This window comes from Lissotriton helveticus, chromosome 6 (assembly GCF_964261635.1).
Source record: "Lissotriton helveticus chromosome 6, aLisHel1.1, whole genome shotgun sequence".
Taxonomy (NCBI): Eukaryota; Metazoa; Chordata; class Amphibia; order Caudata; family Salamandridae; genus Lissotriton; species Lissotriton helveticus.
The window spans coordinates 1,771,411,912-1,771,436,056 of NC_136067.1; positions in this window are offsets into that span (position 1 = coordinate 1,771,411,912).

The window sequence follows — 24,145 nt, forward strand, 5'->3', positions numbered from 1 at the left end:
AGGATACAGAAAGCATGGCCAGTACCATATCAATGAATGAAAAACAAGATGGCCGCGCCCGTTCACGACCGCGTTGGTAAGTTCGCCCGAGATTTCCCCCGCGATCACACGCGAACATGTACTAGCGAGCCGCACACTTTGCGAGATTACACATAGCGCCCGGAAACGGAATTTCGTCACGCAAACAAGATGGCCGCGCCCATGTACGACCGCTAGGGTAACTTAGCAAACGTTGCGCTACAAGCGGCTTGCGAAAACGCAAAAAATCACGCGAACTAACACGCCGCAAAAAAAACAAATCGTGTATTCGCACGAATTCGCGGCTTCCGAAATCGATCTCGCCCGAATTCGTGCGAAATTGCAGAAAAACGATTTTTGCAAAACTGAAAGCACTCAGCAGGTGCAAAAGTTCAATCTTATCATTAGTAACCATTCCCTCTAGTGCTTCCTGAGGGGCCCCTCCAGAGTTCAGTTGCCTACTTGCAACATTATATGACCCTGCTCTGACCCTCACAGCAGGCTCAGAGAATTGCTACAAGTATGCCACAAAGGTCCTGCTAAAAATAATTAGACTGCAACAGAAAGCAATTACAGATAAGGAAGCAGGTGCCAGACTGGAAGTTCAAATTCAGTGACACATTAATCAATCAGCCCCTAATTCATTCATGTCAGTTGAGGCAGGGCAGGTGTGCTTTTCCCCCCATAATCTACAGTGATGAAACAGAGGGTGGCATGGGTGAGCCAGAGGGTGGCAGTGGTGAAACAGAGGGTGGCAGTGGTGAAAAAGAGGGTGCTGTGATGAACCAGACGTAGAAACAACATGGTCGCAACCGTTGCTACCCGACAAGTAAGTTCGCGTTTGCGAACTGGTAAAAAACCCTCGCGAAACGGCAGAAACACTTGCGAACCCCAAAAAAAATGCGCAAAATACGTGAGCGTTCGCGGATTTTGCGGATTGCGAATCCATAAATACGCAATTTTGCGGATTGCGAATCCGCAAAATTCGCCCATACTTACATTCTACCATACTCCAATCCACACAATACCACTGTACTCTACCCCACTACACTCTACTCCACCACCCTACTCAATGCCACTCTACTCTAACCTATGCCACTGTACTCAAGGCCACTCTACCCTACCCACTTCACTCTACCTCACTTCACTCTGCACCACTCTACTGTACACCACTGAACTCTATGCCACTTTACTCTAAGTAACTACTCTATGCCACTGCACTCTATACCACTATGCTCTACCCCACTTCCGTGTACTCCACGTCACTGTATCCCACTGTTCTCTACAGCACTATACTCTATGCCACTCTACTCTACACCACTGTACTCTGTGCCACTCTACTGTACTCCACTCAAAGCCAGTGTACTCCACTCCATTCTTTGGCACTCTATTCCACTTTACACTACTCCAATCTATTCCACTGCACTCTATGTCACTGCATTGTAGACTGCACCACATAACTATATGCAACTCTACTGTATGCCACTTTACTCTTCACCATCCTACTCTACCCCACTTCAATGTATGCCACTCTACTCCACACCACACTACTTTATTCCACTGCTGTCTATGCCACTGCACTCTATTGTGCACCACTGTACTCTACACAATTTACCTCCATGCAACTGTGCTCTACGCCATTCTAATGAACTACAAACTACTCTACCCCACTTCACTCTACAGCGCTTCACTCTCTGCCACTCTACTCTGTGTCCACTCTACTCAATCTCACTTCACTCTAAAACCCTTCACCCTATCACATTTCACACCATGCCACTCTACTGTGCTTTGCATCTCTATCCTTTAGGCCACTGCACTGTATGCCACTGCACTCTAGTCTACCCCACTTCACTCTACACGGCTCTACTTTATGCCACTCTACTTTACATCACTCTATTCTACCCTACTTCACTCAACCCCACTTCACTCTACCACACTGCACTCCATACCACTCTACTATATCCCTCTCTACTCTTCCTCACTACATTTGAACCCACTACACTCTACCACACACTACTCTATGTCACTCTACTCTATGCCACTTTACTGTACACCACTCTACTGTACCCCACTTCACTCTACACCACCCTACTTTGCGTCAACCTGCACATAGACCCTGTACTTTACACTTCTTCCCTCCACCCCACTTCACTCTACTCTACACTACTCTATGCCATTTTTTTTCTATTTCACTTCACTGTAACCAACTTGATTCTACCCCACTTCAGTTTACGCCATTCTACTCTACCCCATCCTACTGTACCCCACTTCACTGGACCCCACTGCACTCTCTGCCACTCTACTCTACAGCTCTCCACTCAACAGCACTCTACTGTATGCCTTTCTACTCTATGGCACTCCAAGCCAATGTACTCCACTCAACTTTATGCCACTTTACTCGACTTTAGGCCACTATGCGCTATATCTCTACATTCTACTCTTCACCACTGCACTCTGCACCACTCTATTCTACACCGCTCTACTCTAGGCCTGTCTACTCTACCCCACTTCACTCTGTGCCACTGTACTGTACGCCACTTTACTTTCCTCTATGTTACCCTCCTCCACTTCACAGTACCCCACTACTCTACTCTGCTTTGTTGTACACCCCTCTACTCTACCCCACTTTATTCTATCTCATTTCACTGTGCCCCACTCTACTGTCATCCACCCTACTCAATGCCACTGCACTCAACCCCACTTCATTCTACCCCACTTCACTGTATGCCACTCTACTCTCTGCAACTCTACTCACCGCCATTGTACTCTATGCCACTCTTCTCTAGCCCACTTCGCTCTGCATCACACTATTCTTCGCACCTCAACTCTACGCCTCTCTAGTCTACACCACTCTAAGCCACTCTACTCCACTCCATTCCACTCTACTCCAATCAACTCTACTCTACCCCATTGTATGGCACTCCACAGCACTGTATGGCACTTCACTCTACACACTGCAGTGTATGCCACTCTACTCTGCACAAGTCTACTCTACATTACTGCGCTCTACACCACTGTATCTTACTCTGCACCACAGTACTATACTCCACTGAACACTACACCACTCTACGCTGCACCACTGTACTCTATGCCATTGCGCTCTACCCCACCCAGGCCACTCTACTCCACTCTACCGTATGCCATTGTACTCCCCTCTACTCTTCTCCAATCGACACCCCTGCAGTCTACTCTGCACAACCACACTCTATTATTATGATTATTATTATTATTATTTGTGATTTCTATAGTGCAACAGGTAATTCATGAGTGTCCTTGTGCTTCTCAGTAAGATCTCACCCCAACTAATGAAGGAAGCTAGAAAGCAAGCCCAAAGAGCCGTGTCTTAAGGAGTCTTTAAAAGATGAGATTATTCTCAGTGGCAAGGACCTGTAGCGAGAGTGCATTATACTCCTTGATGCCAGGTAGGAGCTACCACCCCTCCTTTTTCTTCTGAGTTGGAGGACCGAAGTGGCATGACCAGTTGGTAACAGGTAAATCTGTTGGACAAGTACTGAGGACCTTTGCAGTAAAAAGCTCTGTGTGATACAAATAAGCCTTTGGACCTCACACGTTCTTTGCTTTGACAGGCAGCCAGTGCAGATCTTTTAGGCTGGCTGGGGAATCACAGCAAAAGTCTAGCAGCAGTATTCTGCAGCGGCTGCAGTCGCTTCAGGATGTAGGCAGGCAGACCCCAGTAGAGTGAGTTGGCATAGTCCAACCTAGAGGTGATCAAGGCCTAGAATTTCTGGTATTAAATAGGAGGCTGCTATTGTGCATCCATTGAAACACAGTGGTCAGACATGCCTTGAAATTATTCAGTGTATTGGGAGGTTTCAATTGATACCATCGGGGTAAGAAACCATGTGTGCGCCAAACAATTTTGTCAGTGTCGCCAGAGGGGTCATATACACATTGACCAGTGTGGGGCTCAATGCGGGCCCCTGAGGAACTCCAAATTGGGTTCTGAGGAGAAAGAGGCCATGCAAACTGATTGGGATCTACCCGTCAGAAAACAACACAGTCACACCAAGGCGGAGCCACAGACGCCTGTGACTCCAAGACGCTGCAGAGGTGTGGAATGCAAGACTGTACCAAAAGCTGAGCATAAATCAAGGAGAACCAGTGCGACCTGCTTCCGCTGCTTTGATGAATTTTAGCCTAATGGTGTCTCCACATTTTTTTTCAAATGGGTGCCTATGTTACAACTGATTGTTCATTATTATCCCACAGGCGGAAACACACTGATGCAGTCAGGTTGGTCATGCCCGTGGCTTGTGCTTGTCACACATAAGATAGGAATTCGTTTGGGAAGTTAAGAGTCAATGAAGCATTTTAAAAAGATTTGTTTTAATTATTAGTGTGTACTGCACCGAAACTGTGGTGACCATCCTCTCTATTTATACGACTGTTTAAGCATATTTTAACAAAGGGCAAAGGCAGGGCTCGTGTGGAATCTGGCCGGCAGTGTCCATGTGATGACAACGGGATATGGCCCACAATCAAACTTGTGATCCTCTGAAACTTCTTACTTGAAACAAAATCGGCATTTTTTATGCTTAAATTGCTCCATGAAAACATGATTTTACTTTCGCTGAAAGCTTTGAAGGGCTGTCAGACGGATGTGTTGGGGCAGCAGAAGGGTTTTATGTTCATTGTACTGAGTGTTAAGTTGGGATGTTTGGTTTCACCCGCGTGCCTTTCAGAAAGGTGTCTGATGAAATACATAGGGTACCTAAGATAACTTCTGAAAACGTAATCTAAGCTGAAATATGAAAAACAATTATGAAGAGGAAAAGTGCCGTTTCGTCATTGCGGACGGCCAGGTTTATTAAACGGTGCCTTAGGTATATATTTGCAGGGGCCAATTCAAGGAAAGCTGTGAAAGAGTCTGGAACATATGGAAGCTGCACAGATGAACTGCACCAACTAGCATAATAAGGAGAAAAAGCGACCTCCTTCAATTGTGCAATCACAATGGTCACACATTCCCTTGTGAAGTAAAAATCAAGATCACAAAAACACAACCAGGCTCTGGTGATTATGTACCAACTACTTATCCATAAACAAAGCTCTGAGAATACTTCCTTAGAGAGCATTCCCTACTTTTTGAATCATAGATAGGCTTTATCATATAGAGATAACCAGGAACAAACTACTATTGTTGGAAAACTAAAAAGATAATAGCGAAGTGTGCAGTTGCTAAGAAGACCAGTACTGAGCACTGTCCTATATATTTGTGAAAAGAAATAAGGAAAGGGACAGTTTTTTAATATAAAAGTGATGTTTATTGCTTTACTAATTTATTTCTGGAATTGAAGCAATAGAGGCGAAACTGAAATTTTGTGTGTTACATTGTTGTCTTAGCACCCCATTCCCGAACATAAAAATAATTATTGGAGTTGTTTATTGTTCTGCAAAATGAAGAAAAGGCCTGGACCTGTCACACCTGACCTCGGTGGGATCGCAGGAGAAGAATGTAGGCTCAAGTTACTCTATGACTACATTTCTCAAACTGCGACTTGTCATACAATGCGCTTTTGAGTAACTCTGGGCGTAGTTCGCGAAGTAGCGGTACGCGAAGCTATGCAAAGTGCACTTCGCACTACGCGAGCTACGCGTAGCACTACGTGTAGTACCCTGTTTGCACTGTGCAAGATGCCATTTTCAATGATTGTATAGTGCGGACCAGCATCCATCACTGTGCAATCATTGAAAACGGCATCTTGCACAGTGCGAGCCTTAGTTTTCTGCCGCTCGAGTAGATTTTTACTAGCAGCTTTCTCAACACGGACTGGTAGTTTCTCATCACGAGTGGTCGCGAGCATACTCGGCCACTCGCAATGAGAAGAGAAACCTGACCTGAGGTTTATTTTCCACGCTCGCGATCGGCAACTTGATTTTGCTGATTGCGAATGAGGAAAAAGTCTCGCCGGGATGTCATTTTGCTTGCTCGCGGTCGCCAACTTGACGTTGAGGACCGTGAGCAAGCAAAAAATGATCGCTGCGCTACGCTATGCTACGCGTGTTTCCACTGTGCTACGTGCAATTTGCGTGGTGCAAAGTAGCGCAAACTTCGCAAACTACGCGAGTGTAGCGTAGTGCTTTGCCCAGAGTTACTTTTGAGCCAAACCGACCTTGATCAGGGGGAGCGGAATTACCATATGGAATTCCACTCTGACTGATTGAGAGATCGTGTGTTCCCAGACCTCGTGTTCCAGGTCATGGGAACACTTCACCCATTTTTTTCTTGCAGTAATTTCACCTAGAAAAATCGCTTGATGTTTTGGCTGCAGCAAAGCCTCATTCCTTGTTGTTTTGTTCTGGTGGGTGTGAGGGATAGCTCACAATACTCCTCCCTGCCAGATCTTTCCTTTCGCTTCCCTCTCATACTCCACATACCAAACTCTCACCCTCAATATCCCACTCTGAGGCAAAACTATACAATTACTATCTGGCAAATTCGAGGTGATTTACTACTGGTAAATCCTGTGTCACACGGTAATTCCCCATTGCATGGGGCTTAACTTGAAATTGGACAGTATTGGCAGGGACTACTGCCCAGTAACAATAAATGTGCATACAACCATCAAGGCTTTATGGGTGCCACCTCTTGGTGTGGTGGCTTTGTACATGCAACTGCAACCACTCAGTGACAGGAAACCAGAGTCCATTGATTCTCCCCCTTCCCAAAGTGTGCCATATACTAATCCTGCACTATCTGAGCAGTGGTCTTTACCTGCACCAGACTTGACATGTAAGGCTTGCCTGCTGTTCATTTCCTCCAAAGCTGGACCAAACGGAATCCCAGAGCTACATCCCTCTGTCCACTGGACTTGGCATTGCACCAAGATGATATTCCCCAAAGATGTTCACAATCAGCTTTTGAGGTGTTCATAGTTGTTCACAAGCCTAAGACTCTGGTTCAGTGACATCTGGTAACCCTTCCTGATGGCCATGTTTTCTGCACTTTCCTTTTGCTCCCAGAGTATATACGTCCAGGTCCTATCCCAGATCTCTTCTTCTGACTTCATTTTCTGATGGATAGGAAGGAAAGAACCCACAAAAAAGATCAAACACCAGCAAGGAGTGGAGAATAGAAGGCAAGAATTCCAAATAGGAGTGGAAGGTTAAAAGGAATCCAAACTGGAACAGGAAGCGCCAACTGGAAACAAAAGTGTGCAAACAGGAAGGAAAAATACACCAAGCAGGCGCAAAGGTCACCAACAGGAGCAAGGACAAACCAGCAGGAGAAAGGAGTGTTGGAACACAAGGCAATGACGGATTCAGCCCCCTCAATACCCATAGTCAGGAAGTGATGTAAGAGGAAATAAGCAGTTACCTGCATGCCTCTGCTGTGGGGAAGCTTGCCCTTGGACACAATCCATTAGGTGCCTCGAAAGCACTGATGGCTGTATGTTTTTGTGATGTCGACAGATAAATTGGAAGATGATGCACATTGTGCCTGTTTGAGAAATGCAACTTTGTTCTTTTCCTCATAACTAAGCACAGCATTTCTTAGAACGTTCAGAACGAAATGTTATTACAGTTGAGTTAACTACCAGGTGCCGCTCATTTGCAACTCTACCTTGCTGCTGACACGGAGGTTTCACCGAGCCCAGGAGGGCTTTAATTGCTTATTGCTTCGGGAGACGTGGTCTGGCCACTGGTGGGAGCTTGTCCGCAGTCGGCGGATTCCTGAACGCTCCCAGTGGTTCTCGAGACCCAAACGTCAGGGCGCCTTACCGGGGGACTGCGAGGCCCAGCATTCAACACAGCCCACAGCTGGTGCCTCTTCCCCCGGCGGACACGCCCCCACGCCAGTGAGCATTTAATCGAGTTGGTCATCCCGCGGCGCGGGACGCGCGCGGGGCGAAGGCCGGGCAAGGGGCGGGCCGTCTAAGGCCGTCAAAGGACGACAAGGGACGGGACGGGCCCAGTCCCTGACATTTCTTATACGGCAATATTGTCCACCGAGCCTGGCGTGAATATAGTGAGAAAAACGTAAACACTGTAGAAAATACTTATTACGTTTCGGACCATCTAGTTCCCGGAGTTCCTTACCATAAGCGCTACCCCTCAGTAGTCAACCATGTCAACATCAACAGGAAAATCACGCGCTATAACAGTGAATACCACACATGGGATTGCCACTGGGACAATCGACCAATTCTTTAAGAGGGTCACAAACGTACTAGAAAAGGAAATAGCGGATACTGAGAAGCGCCTCTCATTAGATTTATAAACTGGGAAACGCTCCTCTCTGGGGGCTTTAGCCAAAGTTATCTCCCCAGATAGGATACACCCAGATCTGGCCCAGGACACTATTCCCCCAACGGTGATAAGGTTGGAGGATGACGATATTTCTAATTCCTCTAGTCATGCGTCCCTTATAAACTTTTCCTCATCAACCATATCTGGTCTATCAAACTCCCCCAAATTATTCTCAGCTTCCCCACCAATCATAGATCAGAAGTGTACAGAATCAAAAAAAAGGAAAAGAAGGGGGTCCCTATCTGCGACATGCCAATCAAAAATTCAAAAAACTAGTGACTCTGTTTCTCAATCCATAAGACCTTTAGAGCTGACAGGACCCTCCCTTTCCGTGGAGATAAGCAATCCCTCTGCAACCCCCAATTTTTCAGGACTTCCTAATGCCTCTCATTTAGAAGGGGATCTCATCAACAAATTGGAGGTTATGATGAAATCTCTTTTACTCCCTTTGTTAGAGAGAACCCACCTAGATAGGCTGGACAGCCAAATAAAAGGGAACACTACCGCCGTGCTAGCTCTCCAAAACAGCCATGCTAATAACTCTAGTGGCAATCACATAATACCCATTAGCCTTCCAACTAAAGAGCCCTCGACTAGCACAATTCCTTTAACAGCACCCAGCATACAGGGGAAAAAAGCCTTATTCAAAACCAATAAATCATCAACGAGTAATTAACACCTCTCCCCAGCAGCTAATACTCGGGGGGGAAAACTGGAAGTAGCTTAGGCTAGCGATAAAAGGGAAGGTAACAAGAAAGGACCCACTAAAAATCCCCCATTAGTTAAAACCCCAAAACCAGTACTTAAAGAGAGGGGTAACGATAAAGGGGGGTCACTATCTAAACACTCACCAAGAGAAATAAAAAGAACAGTAGACCTACCACCACAATCGGCCCCATACACAATTATTATGGCAGGCGTACCAGAGCTTGAAAGAGGGGCCAGAGAAGACCACCATGCCTTAAAAAATAAAACAATCCACTGGCTGGAACAGAATAGACCACTCCCTGCCCATGTCAGTGGAGAAATTCTATCTGTGAGGCGTGCGTCTTGGGTGGGGTCAAGACCCAAAGATAGAGCTGGGGACGTGTTAATTATAAATTTTCAAGATCATAGAGCGGTAAGGTGTATTGGAGACTGGTACAAAACAAGAGGGGGGGACATCATCTCCACCCATTACGTCAGCTTCTTCTACCCAAGAGACCCAAACTCCTATCCAAAATCTATCCCAGTAAGAAACCCTCACTTGGACTGGAAAGAAGTGGGTCCCCGATTTCCCCGATTTCCACGCCAAAGGTTGGACAACTACCACCCCTATCCTCAGTTAAATAGGGGGCTTCATAGCAATAACAATCTTCCACCGCACTATGGGTTTAACGTCCCTACATATAACCACTACTCAATGCTCTATGGGTTAGATGAAGTGGACTGACTTAGACGGCAGTGGAGAGCCCCGCAAAAGCTGCCTCCTCCTGAGGTTACTAATGCGCAGGACTCTATAACTTCAAAAAAGGATGTCCCTGGGAATGTCATAGAATACAAAGAGCAAGACGTACTGGGAGATTTAATATCTATAAATGAGGATCAAATTCCTCCTCCGCGGGAGGCCGCAGACGGTCCAGTACATAGACTGTCTAGCGAAGGTAATTCCCCCATGTTGGAAATTACACTAACTGACAGATCCAGTACAGTAAGAGAGGAAGGTCAATTGACTCTAGAGACTCCCCCTCATGAGGAAGTGGACGCGACAGAAATAATTAATACAACCCAGAGAAAAGCAAAACTGAAACTCCTCTATTGGAATATCGCGGGGCTTCAGAAAAAAATTACCGATGGGTCCCTATTAAACTGTGCGCAGGACTATCAGGTGATCTGCTTACAGGAGACATGGGCAACCGCGGAGTTGCATTTAACAGGGTACAAAACATTTTTCTCCTCAGCCATAGCCGTCCAGCACAATAGAGCCAAAGGGGGGTTGATGATCTACCTAGCTAATACCGTATCGGGCTTAGAGGTCACTCCTCTTGCACTAGAACCAAACTACCAGGCATTAAAATTGACATTCGTGAAGAAAAAGGTCATTATTATGGTAAATCTGTATGACAACTTAACAGAAGCCGATAGATTGCACACACTAGGGGCTCTCCGGAAGAAACTTGTAACCTGGACAAAACAAAATAAAACCCACGATCCTCCAAGCATTATATGGGGGGGTGATATCAATCAACACCCCTGCTATAGAAGCTGTACTAACCTTTGTGGGGTGGTAGATGAAGAAGATGGCCAAATAACTCATTTTAACCACTCAGAGGCGGGAAATTATTTGAACGAAACTATGTCTGAATTGGGTCTTCTAATACTAAATAGGTCAAAACCCCCTAATGGGCAACTCGACCCTACTTACCTGGGCAGGGGATGTGAGTCAACGATTGACTACGTATTGGCTACAGCCACATTAAGAACCAAGGTTGGAAATTTTAGAATCCTCATAAACACCCTAAGCGACCATGCTGCTCTGGCCATAGACTTGTTTTTGGACCAGGGTCTGCTTCCACCCTCACTCGTAAATGCCATCCTTGCACAACATAACATACATCTTACTAAAATAAATGGTTACGCCCTAGGGTGGGGTAAGATAGACGCTGAAGATTTAACAAAAAGGGTGGTGTGTACAACTTACGAGGCGCTAGTAAAATGCTTAGATGTCAACACGGGGGAGCAGGAGGGTTTGGATAACTTTGGGGAAATTTTAGACAAGGTAAAACAGCTGCTAACAAAAAAGTGTAAAGGAAATGGGGGGGGTGAAAAGGGGGTGGTTTGACCACAATTGCACCACAGCACACAAAAATTTAAAGCGAGCACTGTCAAAAGTCCCCAGAGATCAGGATGAGATCAGGAGGCTAAGAAGAACTTACACTCTAGCATGCAGGGAAAGGAAACAGGAGCTTAAACAAGCGCTATGGGACCAACTACATGAGAGCTCCCTGTCCAGAAATAGTGATATTTTTGGGAAACTGGTCAAAGCCCCATTCCTGTCAGATAATATTAACCAGCCATCCGTAGAGGTGGCAATTGACGGGTCGGCATGGGTCAATCACTTCTCAAACATCTTTGCTAAATCGCCAGAAACTGACCCAACAGAAGAGAACGTTGGGAATATTCAGCTCAACTCCTTCCCAATCCCAATAGAAATTACCTTAACTGAAGTCATTAGTGCAGTGAAATCTAGCAAAAGTGGGAGAGCCCCGGGCCCGGATGGCGTACCAGTGGACTTTTTTAAGTTCAATCTAGAACTTTGGGCCCCTATCCTAAAAAGGGTCTTTGATGCCGTACTGAAGTGCGGTCTAATCAAATCCTAGACGCAATCCACTATGGTTCCCATTTTTAAAAAAGGTAACAGGGACGCCTCTTGCTATCGCCCAATCCCCCCCCTGGACTCTCTGGGGAAGGTACTGGGCAGAGTGGTTCTCCAGCGACTCCAGGAGTGGGCGGACGATGGCAAGGTCCTCTCGGACATTCAGTTTGGCTTCAGGGAGGGTTTTGGGACAATTGAGCAGGCCCTAAATTTGTCCTTAATTATAGGGAAATATGCCTCAGCAAAGCGAGGCAGATTATATATGGTCTACGTCGACCTCTCTGCGGCTTTCGATTGTGTCTCCCACTCGAAACTATGGACAATCCTCGCCAAAATGGGTGTAGAACCGGCCCTTGTAACTTTTCTTCGTGAATTATACGCAAATGCCTCTGCAAGGGTACGTTTTGGAGCCAGGGGAGAACTCTCGGATTCATTTGCAGTTGAGCGCGGTGTCAGGCAGGGCTGTGTCCTGGCCCCCTTTCTCTTTTCATTATATACAAACGGTCTTGAGATAGAGATGTTAGAGGGGGCCCAAGACCTCCCTCGAGTCAGAGAACGCTTGATACCAGCACTCTTATACGCAGATGACGCGGTGATACTTGCGCGCACACCACGGGAACTACAAAAAGCCACAGAACGCTACGCAAGCATCATGGGCAAACTGGACCTTCGTATCAACAAAAAAAAACATTTGTTATGGTGGTGGCACAGGGTAAAAAAAGGGGGAAGAACATCTATTTAGACAAGGAAAGGCTAGAACTAACAGAGCAGTACCCATATCTTGGTGTAATGATGGACTCGAAGCTAAACTGGAAACCAGCGATAGAGGCCCGTAAACATCAGCTTCTGAGGGCAAACGCGGCCCTAATAAAATTTGCACAAAAGCTGGGTAAAAGGCCACCTGTAGAGCTCCTCTGAATTCATAAAGCGAAATGTCTTTCGACAGCACTCTACGGAGCTGGCCTCTGGGGGCACAAAAACACTAACTCCCTCCACGTGGCAGAAAACATCTTTTTGAGATTTCTTTTGGCAGTCCCCAAACGAGTGTCCACCTTTGCAAGCCACACTGAACTGGGGATCCCCCATATCGAGGACCTCGCAAAAATCGAACCACTCCTACTGTGGCGCCGCATCTGGACCTCCACAAAAAATACTCTCACAAAGCAACTGGTGGCAGACTGTATGTCAATGGACCACGTGGGGAAAATTGAGTGGCTGATGTACATAAAACACCTCCTATCTGATCTAGGACTTAGCAAATATTACTTGACGCCAGACCTCATTTCAGAAATACCCAAGAAGGAACTAAAAATAAAGGCATTGTCCCACGTGGAAGAACTGCGTATATGTACAGAGTCACGGAAATCCTCGGTTCGTCACTCCATGGCAGTGATGACGACCCTGGAGATGGAACCATACTTGACGTATGTACAATCACAGTTTGAGCGATTCCTATTGACCAGATTTAGGCTAAATATTTTCCACAGAATAGTAGCCTTTCCCCATAAAAACATTTGGGACGAACGTTTGTCGCTATGTCCATGTGACAAAACGGCAGAACAATCGACAATGCACACTATCTTGTTCTGCAAATATTACGCCCCACACCGGAAACTATGGTTAGTCCCTGTACTGAGACGATTGGGCTTTAGAAGGTGTCGTCCAGCTATGTTACGGCTGCAATTCCTGGACTCTGAATTTGTTTGCAAGAGCGTGAGCATCTTCCTTAAATGCATTTTTAATCATAGAATAAATCTCTAAGAATGTATTCCTGGTTATTTAAGGTAAAAATTATCTAATATACCTTTTAAATGATAAATCCACCTTTTAAGGTAATAACACTTACAATATGATGTCCCTTAGGATGATGTAATTGGGAGCTTTCTTATTAATTTTACTTACACGGATAACTTTTATCCATTGTATTTTATTGTTGCAACTCTTTTATGGTTTTTCTATGTACCTTGAAAACCGAATAAAGATTTATATTATTATTATTATACCATATTATTTCTCCTCATTTCAAATCACAGTCACAATCAATCCTGCCACTTCATAACTAATGCTGGGCAGGTGGCCATTATGCAGATAAATCGTGAAGTATGATGGGCCAACTCAACAAATAAATTATTGAGGGTCCATTATATAGCTAACATTAGGGAGCTGATGTTCCAGCGTGATGGGACTGAATCACTGAGTTTCATCCTTGTCAAAACATCTAGCCTGCAGACCAACATAAATGACATAGCTAGCAAAGCTCATTACCAGGTTAGGCTCCTCATGGAAATAAAATTCCTATGCCAACAAAGAACTTTAAAACCAGAGGACAAGTACAAGTCCTTTCTAAGCTTCATTATAGCAACTCTGTACAGGTTTGAATCCGGATCATTCACTTAGTCCTGTTATTAGTAGCCCTCAACAATGCTAGTTGGATATGAAAAAGGAAATATAAGGAATAGGAAAGTTTGCCATCTTGGAAAGGGTAAAAAAAGCATCTTCCCAAGGCTCTCTGGGAAACAGGACTGAGGACTCATGGGAAGAAGAAGTAACAAGATGTCACCAGGAGAATATACTGGAAGCCGCAGTGAAACGTGCAAAACAAACGGTGAGTGAAAATATGCCTCGTCAAAGTACTTGAAGCCACAGCTCCAAAATTGGAGCTGTGGTGTTCCTAATGTGTATTAATGAGCATTATTGGGCCGACGGCTGGTGCTGTGGCGTGCCTGTCTAGACATAAGTGTGCAGGGTGTAATCGCGATACTGAAACAGCGGGTAAGCCGTTTAGCACCGTGATGCACCGAGAAGAAGGAGGCGCAGCAGGGGGCATCGCAGGCTGCACCGAAGCCCGCGATGATGAAGCAGGCAGTGCCACAGGATGAGACATGTCCCGTGACGCAACACTGGTAGATATGATAGCATTTTCTCACAGTTCTGTGAAGGAATGTTCACGAATCTCAATGGAACAAGAAAAATCACACCACTCATCAATTCCACACTTCTCCAGATAACATCAGTACCCCACCTATAATGTTGGGCCTATTTACTGGAACAGGAGAAGCCTCCAAAATCACATTGGAAGCATAAGAATGTTTGCTTTTGATTCTAATCATCATTGACATGTGGGTAGCTGCAGTGTGTGGGCTTGGGTAATCTGATACCCAGGGAATCCTACCATTCCAGACATTTGTGCAATCTAAATTCTTGGGGGAGTGCAGATTGGTGACGCTTGCCAGATCCAACTACTGTTTCACACTTTCAAACCTTTGCTAAAATCCCAATAAAAATGGTCACCGTTATTGAGGGTGGGCTTGTCATCCTCCACAAGAAACGCCCGAAAATGGAATGCAGAAACATCAAAATTTTACCTCTGTGTTTCAATTCTTCTATGGATGCAAGTAGCTGTGGTATTTCGGTCCAGAGTCAGCCAGAACTCATAGATGCCTACCATCCTATATATTTCTGAAAACCAGACACATGACTTTGAGCAATTGTAATTACAGCAGTTAAATTCTAGGAAACTTCATGGAATTTCTCAAAATGATGTGTTTTTACAGTTTTTTTAAATTGAGAATACAGTGTGCATAAAAAAAAAGTCTTCAGAGACACCGACAAGTAACTGTTCTGTACAGGAAATGTCTTGCTAAGAGATATTTTCTGCTCAAATCAGGTTCCTGTTGATACCTTGCAAGATTTTTTACACAAAAAAGGCAAAAAATATGATGAAAGACACCAACAAATCACATTTTGCTAGAAAAGTATAATTTCACACATTTTCATGGAACTTCTCAAAAGTTCTTGGTAAAAAATCTGAAATTTCACACTCTCATAGACACCTCTGTGAGTCCAGGTTGGTGTAACTTGTGTGGATCCCACCACATTTTCTTACCCTGATTACCTTGCAATCATCCTATTTATGGCTAACATCACCTATATTCCTTTTGCTGTACAAGGGGGATGGGTATAGTAGTCAGACCAGGTGTCAGTCAGCAACCACTGAATCCTGCTAGATCACCATTATCTCAGTGTGTCCCTTTGTGTCCCAGAGCTAGTCTTATATACAGTATTGTAATGCTGAACCATTTTGGGTTTTAGTCTACAGCACCCATGTGTGCATTGTAGTTCAAAACACAATTGGACTTGTGCCATTGAGCCATTTCAGCATTAAAGGGCACCAGTGATACTGTTTAAACATTTATGGTGGTTAGGGTGTGGAATTCACTTGGGCCAAAAAGACTGATAGCTAGCAGTTCCTCTCAATGTAAATACTACCCTGACCTCTTTCCAGTTACATTTCCATCAGCTCCCTGAGAAATCCTTTATGGTTGGTATTGATTGTATCACAGACAGAAGAGCCTCTGTACAACAATTCATTGAAAAGTGGAATTACTATATAGAAATTGTCTATGTACAGGTTGTACCCCTTGTGCAAAAAATGAATGTAAAAGTTCCCAAACAATTTTCACACTGGTCCCCTAAAACTAAGGGCAACTGGGGGGTGAAATGCCGCATCATTCCCAGTGGAGACAAGAAGGTTGCAAGTGTAATTTGTTTAGCTTTTATATAATTGGTATAACTTTATCTTATACGACACTCATGTGCTAACGAGGTACTTCTTAAACAGCAGCCATCCCTTGCAAAACAGCAAAGACTCTTTCAAAGCAATATTCTGTGCTGAGGCACACATTTACATGATCAAGAGGAAACACAATTCATTTACTTCATTACTTATTTCAAAGATATTAATGCAATATGACAGTAGAATCATCTACAGTAGCATATTGTTAATGGCATACTCAAAGAATGAATAGACCAATAGGCTCGGTGTGGGCATTAGCAACCTAAAAGCCTCTGCGTGATATTTAGTCCACTGTCACTTTAATTTTATGAACAGAACAAAAATGTACTAAAATAAATGAGTACAATGGAAAGAATCCAGAAAAATATAGTTCCAGTTCCAATTTCTCAGAATCTTAGGTATGGTTCATTTCTATGAAAAAAGGCCTTTTAAAAGGTACTTAACCCATAACATATGAGTAGGACAAGGGGCTCTTGCATAGATCTTTGGGAAACCCAGTCCTTTTATGAATATGTCTTTTCATGATTGGAATCCCTAAAAAGCCTTTCATGCCTAGCATCCCTGGTTGGGGAGGTTGGTATGGTATGTTTCAACCCCAATGTTTCTGGGGTCTCCTCAGGACAGGGAACAGGAGGATATATCTGTTAAGTAGAGAATAAAAGGTTTTTTTTTAAATTCAAATCAGTGAGCTACTCAAGTAGTTTAAAATGTATTGCAAAGTACCTTGGGTTTAATGGCCAGGAGGTGTATAGCTTTATATGCCTATAATAATCACAATTAAAACTACTAACTCAGTACCCATCATGCACAGTAAAAAATTCAAAGTTGTTACGGGTGGATATTTTTTATATCTTATTGATCAATGTTAAATCAGCAGCTCCTTGTCAAGGCCCCCATATGCTGTACTTACCACGTCTTCTGTACAATTGCCTGGAAGAAAAGTCAATACATTTTTTATATTCTTTTTTTATATTCTTTCACAGTCGGATGTTTGTTGTCTCAGATGGTCTCCCAATCCGCCCCTTAACTCAGTGCAATGGGTTTCTTCATCCCATCATGACTGCAAGACTGTGCGACAGCTTCGCTCATCCGCATGAGGCTCGGTGTCTTCCTCTTGGCGATATGGTGATGGGGTTTTGGGCACCTGCGATGATATTGTCATGCATGAGGGATGATGCGATTTGTAGTTTTGGTGTAACTTACTTTGTCCTACACCAGAGCGGGCACATCAAAGTGTGTGGCGTTGACAGGATATGTAGTTTCAAAATATCATAGTGAATTAGGCACCAGTGCCGGAGGCCTCCAGGGTTGAAGTAGTTTTGATGCAAATTTATAGCAAATCATAAAATTATAAATTCTTTAGACTAGTCATTGCTATATCGAAGTGCAAGATAAGGTTTGCTTATTTATTGCCAGTAGACACTCCAGATTGCCTCCTCTCGGTCGGGATTCATTACGACCAACATCAGTGCTTAATTTGTGCCGGTGGTTTCTGGTGAAGTTAAATGTCAGCACTGGCTCTAGTGGCAGCCCACCACATGGTGGCGTTGCCTTTTTTAATTTTGATATGTGCACAGCAACTGTACTTTGTTAAGTAAATATACCCTGAAAACAAATAATACCAGGCTCTTGTGACATTATTATAGCTTTGTGTGGCTGGAATTCTTCTGAATTGTCAAACTTGTATGATGTCGATGCTTAGGTGTTATGTTGGTACTTGTGAATGGCAGTGTTGGCAGGGTATGGGTGGTGCAGGCTGCAGTAGCCTTCCAAGAAGGGCCCTGGCACTTAACTTTTCACAAATTAGGCACTGCCAACACTGTCCATTTTAAGTTATTCTCAGTATGTTCATGTGTGACAAACTAATTAACAAGTGGAGCTGTTAATGTTTTACAGCATATGCAATATTTATACTGAAGTATGCTAGGGTGGACTTCCTGGTTTCTTTACCCAATGTACACCTTCTTGCATAGACATGTAATACCATATATCAAATTTTTTGTTTTACAGTTTGAGAACTGTGTGTAATATCACTTTATTGAATTCAAAAGAAATTGAGAACCCTCCACTGTTTGTTCACAAACAAAACAAGCCCCAAACTTTTGGTAACCTTGCAGTGGCACCAGATTACAATTTCCCCTAAAAACTGTATTTGCTGAAGATTCTAATGGCAGAGAAACATATATAAGTTGTTCTGGCTTACATTCTAGGTTTGATAAAATGTGCCAGCTTTGATGAATAATTTTCTTGAACGGGTTGATGCTGGGACAATATGTAGGCACACAGATAAGCCTTTATTGGAGTATTTTTTCTTTCATCACTAAAAGAGTGTCACGTGGGATAAAGCAAGCCAGTTTGAGGGAATTTTTTATCACTTTAGTAGGATACCCTTAAACCCTCAATTTTCCAGAGATAGTCTTCTTTGCTGGAACGGCTGAGCATTTATGTAAAAATTGCCTATAAGGGATATTGTTCATAAACTCTGTGGGTGCTAACTTTAGTAATTTAGGGCACTATTCTTGACTGTTAGTTTAATATAGGGTTTGTGCACAATGTTTCTCCAAGTGCTCTCACTTCGACATCAAGAAATTGGGTGGGTATAGTGACTTTGTTTATATTGACCTTGATGTCTTTTGGCGATTGTTCACTCATTGTAAAAAGTAGTCTATGGGCTCGATTACGAGTCTGGAGGTCCACAGACTGCCAGACTCGTGGGGTCACAGAGGTTGCGGTCTTCTGACCACCCAATTACAATTAGGGTGGTCGGACGGCCAAACATATTACCATTTTCCTCCTTCATGAACACCATGGTGGAGAGGAAACAAAGGGGCCCTTCAGGGCCACCTTGTGCCTCAGGGCTGTGGTGTGCATGCAGGCGGGCAACACATGAGCCCCTCTGTGTGCATGCACCTCAGTTCCTGCGTGGCATGAACTTTATTGTCCATGTCCCGCAGGAACTGTTTGTGGAATTTCCATTGAGGCATCAATTTTCTGAGGCACCGCAGTGGTATTGTAAAAGAAATAGCCAGCCAGACACGAGAAACATTTGTAATCTGGCAGGCGGATTGATCACAGGTTTGGCGGTGAAGCCGAGGGGCAGACTTGGAGCTGCACCACCAAACTCGTAATCAGGCCCTAAGTCAGGCTCATCTCTAGCCAACTTGAAGAAAATGTAAAGGATGTACCTGACCCTCATAGTTATGTGTGATGGATTCTTATGGGCTAAAGAAGTCAGTCCACCCTGATTAGTGTTTAAGGCTTACAATGAATTTATAGATTTAACCATTTGGCATTTACTCCATGTGTTCCAATGAATGTATTCAAATGCAGCAACCAAGGATTGCGATCCTGACTAGGGAAGCTTAAAATTTCACACCACATCAACTCCTTCAACATGCCCTCATGAGCCCTTTTCAATTTGAAAATTATTTTGAGAAAAGTGTCACTTCCAAAAGTATCAGTATGATTAAAGTTTGAGGAACAAGGTTACTCATGCCAGACTTTGTTCCAAATGCTTTGGAATGTTTTTTAAAATGATGTAGATTATCACAATATGTTTGTGCGCCATAAATCAGTGTTGGTTCAAATTTGGCTGCCATAACCTGAAGAATCATCACAATTGTCGAACTGGGGAGATTCCTATAAAGATTTTATAGATCGTACGAGGGTTGCAGTGCTCTTGCTTTCAGCTTTTACAGATGAAGCTAAAAGCAAATACCCAGATAGTCATAGCTCTTGCTTATAACAATGTCCTTGTTACCAGTGTACCATTTACCCAGGGACAAGTTTTGGCCAAAATAGATTATTTCAGTAATTCATGCTATTAATAAAAAAATGTTTGTGTTAACTCGTAAGATGCAACCCACATCAAGCTGAAGATCTACATAGCTATGGTCTAATAAGACAAGGTTATCAATGTACATTACATACTTGAGGTCTGAGTTTCCATAAGAGATGTGTATATTATGTTGCTAATAACTTTTGCCCCGTTTGACAAGTCTATACAAAACTTCCCAAAAAGCAAAATCTTTATGCATTTTCCATAGACTTCTTCAAGAAGTGCTACCGCATAAAATGTCAAACGGAATTACACCAAATTTGGCAGGAAGCTCAGTAGTTTTTGAGAAATTATGGTTTAATATTATCTGTATATCTGTACAGTTGGGTCCGCAAGAACCCCTTGAGACTCTTGCGAGAGTGCCAATATAAAAACAAAGCACTCTGCTTGGCCTAGGGAGCTTTTTTATCCTTGGACCACTGTGGGAACAAGCACCCTGATTGGCTGCCAACAACATGAGAAAAGTTTTTGCTTGCAGCCATTGGAGGCCTTGGGAATTAGTCCCCTGTCCTAAAGTAAAAAAAGAAAAAAAGCTTAAGGGGGCAGGGTAGGGATACCCTGCCCCATAGACCTGATGGGAGGGGTGCCCAAATGGACCCCACCCTAAGGTCCAAAAGCAAAATTTATCAGCAATTTTGACCGCAATCCTTCAAGAATATCAGTGGTTTTTAGCATATAAAAAGAATGCCCCAGGTCTAAATTGTTTAATGAACGCTCCCATCCTCAAGCTGATATAGACCCTGGAGAGCCCATCCCCAGGCCAAAATGTCCCAAAATAGCAGGGGGCCGCACTACCTACATTTCAGAACTCTAAAAGGCCCATGGACCTAATCCCCTGGGGCCAGCTCACTTCCTATCTCCTGGGGAGCCTATCCCTAGAACGTAGTAGTTTCCCTGTCTGTACTGGCATGCACAGGGAAACGTGTTTGCTCTCATCTGGCAGGGGCATTTTTTAATCATCCACAAACGTTGCTCCTAGTGAGTGTGTGCTTTACATTTGCTACTGGAGGCCGAGAGCAGATATGTATTCTGTTTCCCTGCCCGCACTGATGCGGGCGGGGACACATAACAGCCGATTTCTCCCGCCTGGTGGGAGCAGCAAAAACAGCTGCTCCCTCTGGGTGGGAGCAATGCTGACTCCTGCAGAATTTTGTCAGCCAGCCCGGGTCACAGGGGCCAAGGGCACTCCATCATGCAGTCCACATTGCATGGTGGGTGCCTTGGGTGGGCACCAGGGCACCCACCTTTTAATAATGTGTGCCCAGGGCTTGTAAACCAAATGCTGCAGGTGGGATTGCAGCACTGGTTGTGCCACCCACAGAAGCAGCTTGTAAAGTGTCTCAGGCCTGCCATTGCAAGGCCAGTGTGCAGTCTGTGACTGCCATGTCTACTTGGCAAGTGCACCCACTTGCCAGTCCCTCAACCTGCCCTTTTCTTCATATCAGACACCCCTAAGGTAGGCCAATGAGCCGGGTGCATTGTAAATATAAGGTAGGACATGCCCTGGTGTGGGTAGCATGTTCTAATAGTGAATTACAGCCATTTTCGTTTTTCACTATTGCAAGGCTACCTGTTCTCCATAGGCCAGAATGGGCAGTTAGAATATTACATCTTATAATCCTACCTGACTCAGGGAACATGGTAGAAATTCAAATTTAGTATGCCTGAACTCAGAATGATAAAATACATATTTTAGTGAAGTTGGTTTTAACATTCTGTGTTTGAAAATACCACTTTTAGAAAGTAGGTATTTTCTTGTCTAACTATCCAAGCCTGCCTCCGCTAGGTTGTGTATTCCTTGTCTGGAGTTTGAGTGACAGTGCTGGGGATTCTAGAATGAGTCAGTCCAGTGGTGAATAGGGAGATCTGCATCTAGATGGGAGGGAGGAGTTGCACCTGGGTCCTGAATAGGGCTGGGTCTTCCCTCCAAAATGCTGGCTCCACCCCCTGGGGTGCGGCTGATGTCTCTGCCCTGCACTGTGAAAGAAGAGAAAGAATCATGTCAACAAAGTGCTCCAGGGCTGTGCTTCCCTTTCACAATGTTGGCCCCACCTCCTGTGGGGCATCTGATGTTCCTGCCCTGCATTGTGAAAGGAATGAAGGAGTCATGTCAACAGCATGCTCCAGAACTGGTTTGGACTGGGCAAAGGCCCCTCTGCCTTCAGAAAACAAAGAGAAAAGCAGTATAAATATTGGGACCCAGACCCAAGAATTTTTGATCACTTCTTGAACAAGACAAACCTTTTGCCGTGGAGAAGAACCAAGGAAACTGCAGGAGTTGGGACTGCCCCTCTGCCAGTGTGCTGTTTGCTGGGTTGGCCTGCAGTGGTTTCTTTAGTGCCAAGGAAAGGAGAAGGAACATTTTAAGAACTTTCATCATCTTAAATATATTACTCCAAGGGCTTGAACCTATGCTTGCCTCCTGCTGAAGTCTCAGGGACAAAAGACTTCACCACCAGCTCCGCTCTGAATTCCTTTGCTGGGAATTCTATCTGCAGAAGTCTGCGTGTCGAAGGGAGCTGGAAGCGTGACTCAACAAGAAGAAGCGTGTCGCCCCCACAGCTGTAGTCGTCGCATCGCCGGAGAAGTGTGCCGCCGCCGCATCTCCCCACAAGCGTGTCTTTGTAGCAGCTGTCTGCTGTCGCATCCCCGTAGAAGCATGACGCCATCGAGAGGGTTGCCATCATCACCGGAGAAGCGTGTCTCAGGGCCTGTCACGGCTCCAAAGTACAGAGTCGTTGCAAGGTTGCCAGGGCGTGTACGCATAATCTTCACATCAAGGGCGCCATCTACTCGCATCGCATCAGGATTGTCGCATGGCATCAATGCGCCATCTTACGCACCCCACCGGGCCCCAGGCCGAGAACCTAGGCATCACCCCCGCACCGGTAAGGATCAAAATGCATCCCCTACTCTGCACAAGCATTGAGGCGTGACTCATCATCTCCCCCGGAGCACAGAACCGACTCATCTCCCTCTGCGAGCCTTTTGTTTATTTTGCGTTACGTATCCAGGTACTTTTGTGAGAACTGCGTCGCATTTATCACCAGCTTGAACTAAGCAACCGATACCATCTTTAAGTCAATCTTCTAGGGACTAAAATGGAACTGTTTTAGGGACTGTGACTTCATGTCAGCAGTACAAGACAGTATTGCAAGGTTTAAAACCACAGGATATAATCAGGATCTTCTGACTAAAACCCTAGAAAAAGTAAAGAAAATCCCAAGAAGTGAATTGTTAAAATAGAAAAAGAAGGAGATCAATCATGAAAAAGATGGAGGAAAGTTCAGACTATTTACCACCTACTCAGATGATGCTAACACTCTGAGGAACATTATGAAAAAAAGCTGGCACATCCTAAAAACTGATGTTATCATTGGCAAGGACATCCCACAGGCCCCACTCATTACGTTCAAAAAAGCAAGATTACTACGTGACCGGCTGGTCCATAGTCATCTTCAAGACATTCCCGAAAGAACAGGCAGGATCAAAGATATGAGAGGCTTCTTTCCCTGCAGGAAATGTAAGGCCTGTCCAAAAAGCAAAAAAGTTTTATCTTATGAAATACCAGGGTTAGAAAAGAAAAAGAATATCAACAAATTCCTAACATGCCACACAACACATGCTGTGTATTTCTTAATCTGCCCGTGTGGGCTACGATATGTAGGCAGCACAGTACATAGTGTCAAAATCAGGATCTTAGAGCACAAGCGTGCAATTGCAAACAAGGACTTCAGCTACCCAGTAGCCAGACACTTTGACACCAAACATGCTAGCAACAGGGAGTAGTTGCAGTATTTTGCCTTAGATCACGTATCAGTAGACCCTAGAGGAGGAGATAGGGTACTTAAATTACGGAGACTAGAGTGCCGTTACATCATTAATCTACAGTCAAAAGTCCCAAATGGACTTAACAAGGGTGGAGAACTGGCGGTACATCTGGGTAAATAAATATACCTAAAGGAAAAGTACTCAGAACATAACCATTTGCAGTTAGAATCTTTTATTGTATTAATTTATGGCTAGATAGTGGAATAGTAAACTTTAAGAACAACAGTAGTCGCAAAGATAAGTCACACGGGACATG